This window comes from Halyomorpha halys, unplaced genomic scaffold, assembly GCF_000696795.3.
Source record: "Halyomorpha halys isolate HHAL.00 unplaced genomic scaffold, Hhal_1.1 Scaffold1.1, whole genome shotgun sequence".
Classification (NCBI taxonomy): domain Eukaryota; kingdom Metazoa; phylum Arthropoda; class Insecta; order Hemiptera; family Pentatomidae; genus Halyomorpha; species Halyomorpha halys.
This window is the reverse complement of record NW_027115366.1, coordinates 1,782,407-1,785,497: the sequence shown is the minus strand read 5'-3', so window position 1 is coordinate 1,785,497 and position 3,091 is coordinate 1,782,407.

The window sequence follows — 3,091 nt, the reverse complement described above, 5'->3', positions numbered from 1 at the left end:
CTAGTCCAAAATAAAATTGAATTATTAAACAGTAAAAACATAAAATACCATCCGCTATTCTTTTTTGCGAATAAGATTCTGATTGTGCAAATGAATTTATTTTAAAGAAGTAGATTCAAATTATTAACATAGCATAATAAAGGTTGAAGAGATATTCAATAATAATTATTCCATAATAAAATCATAAAAACGGAACAGAAAAGCAATAGCTGTTTTTATTAATAATATTTTCCTCATCACAATATTTTAATTCCTTCTTCTTCTTCTATCAAGCTGTTACTTGTTAATTCAATCAAAAAACATGACACCATATAATGAATAATAAATATTATTTTTGAATTCAAGGCTCAAATTTCTTTTATCTTTTGAATACATGTAAATATGAAAAAAAAATGTATATTATTATATACCATTTTCTAATTTTTAACTTCAACTTTTCCCATAATCAAATAAAACTGTTTAATTATATTGGAATTTATTTTAGCCTCGAGAAGAGCTCCAAGAAATTTTGGTCTCACTGAGTTACCTACCTTCTGCTGAGCGTTTGACTGTTGTACTTTTGAAGGCAAGAAATCTTTTTCTGCCAGAGAACAGAGATTCAATCGGTTAGTGCTTTTAATAAATATATGTTTAATTTGGTTTCATATTTAAATATTGACATTGTATTTAAAATTGTTTTGTATTATTTCAATTCATTTGTTGTTTTGTTTTTTTACTGTGGTTCAGATCCTTTTGTAAAAGTTTACTTACTTGCTGGAGGAAAGAGAATCAAGAAAAAGAAAACTGCGTGTAGAAAAGCAAGTTCTAATCCAGTTTGGAACGAAGCTATAACTTTCAATATCAGTTCTGCCAACCTGAACTGTTCTGCTGTTGAGGTTTGTATTATCAGTCAATTCAGAAACCCAATCACATATGTTTTAATTAATATAGATACAGGATTAATTTTTAATTTTAGTTTTAAAAACTAAGATTTTTAATCTGAGTAGCAAATGAAGGAAAACACAGGCCGCCATTATGGTTTCATATGTGATGTCATTTAGACATAAACAAACAACACTGATTTAGCGATTCACATTTTTTAGCTGTTTTTAAATTATTACATATCGTGCAGTTAATGAATTTCAAGAGCATAATTCCCCATATTGTTTTTCAGCTTGAAGGCAAAATCAATACGTTTTTAGTTACTTTAAGTAGTCTTTTGGAACAAATATAATCTCAAATGAACTAACAATTTGTATCTTGCATTATACTTATATCAAAGTGATCTTCACAAAAATATAATTGATTATGATAATAATTTTAGATCTATTCTGGCCAGCTTTAATAATATGTTTCTAGTGTTGAATCTTTTGGCACTCGGACAAACAACTTTTGTGTAGTATTTATAGCATTATATTTATAAGTAGGTACTGAACAAAAACAATAAGGAATATAACTAATAATAGATAATTGTTTAAATAACAAAGAAAACTAAAAAAAAGAAGAAAGAAATCAAAATAACACTCGCAATGTTCATGTCGAAATGACGTCATGCCAAAACAAAAGTGGTGGCTTGCTTTTTTGTTCAGCAAAATTAGTAAATATTAATCCCTAGTTGGAGACCAAATAGTCATTGTATAAAAAAAAATTAAATTAATTTATTTGGGTATTATCATTACTAGGGATAGGATTTTTATGTGCTAAAAAATCCGAAAAATGTGCTAATAAATTGTCAAATATTTTTAAAAAATATGTAAATAATATGTATTTATAAATTATGCATTAATCAACAATATAAATTACTAATTAATTAGTAATTTTGTAACTTTAAAAAAGTTACATAAATATGTATTTATTTTATATATTTTATGAATTTAAAGAAATTATGTTAAAATAAGTACAAAAAAATATACTTAGAGCAAACACAGCAGTTCAATAACAAGACATTAATTAGTAATTGTAATTAAAATAAGGGAGTGAAACAAGACTAAGGTGAGAAAGGACCATGGGAAGGGGGGAACAGAGAAATGGATTGAGGAGTAAACAAACAAATTCTAGAAAAATGCCACAGGAATAAGACCCTTACTCTTTTTAATTGATTCTGAGAAATTCTCGATGTAATTCTGTGTGAAAATTTATTATTGCCACTGCCTTTAATTTGTGTTCAAATATGAAGATATAGAATTTTTACGCACTATTTATGATAAACGATAAATTTCACCTTTAAGTTTCTTGCGTTCTCTTGAATTTTACGTAGTTGGTGCGAAAAATGTATTTACAATTGAACAAACATATAATAAATACATAAGTAAACACATAATTATGACAAAATACCTAAAAATATGTTATAAATAACAAATATTTCAGAAAATATGTGATTTACAACAAAATATGTAAAAAAGGCCAAATATTTAAAAATATGTGAAATAAAAATGTATCTTTTGGCCAGAAATGTCTTGAAACATCTTTAATTAGAAAGGAATCGAAGATATCATGGTCACGTAAAAATATGTGAAAACATAAAAAACTTATCCCTAATCATTACCAAATGAGTGGTATAAGACACTCTCTACAAAACTGTAAAACACCGTATGATACCAAAATACAATTTTTATTATCCAGTTACTACTAAGGAACCTGCTTCCTCTTTTATCAAGCTCATCATTATCTATTGGACCCCTAACATTTACTTTTTTTTAAATTTTCTATTAAATTATTGTTGTATGCCTAATTTTAAGAATTTAATTAATATTATTCATCATCAAAAACCTTTCGAAGAACCTGCTAATGATATTAAAAGCATTAATGTCTGAGCAGCAAGCATTTGGTAGCAAAGAAATAATAACTATATTAGTCTTAAATTCTTTCAATTTTCCTTAACTTTGCCTAAATATTAGTTTTTATAACAGTGATAACAAAAATTAGTATCTATAATACTATGAATAATATGTAATAACTATAACTCAATCAAAAATTAAAATAATTTATGATTTATAGGTCTGTGTTCTGGACCAAGGGTCAGATCTTATTGGAGGACCTTCTTTGATTGGTTCTGTTGTCATTGGCAACACTGAAGGAGGAGCTGCAAGTTCACATTGGTCTGAAATGATTT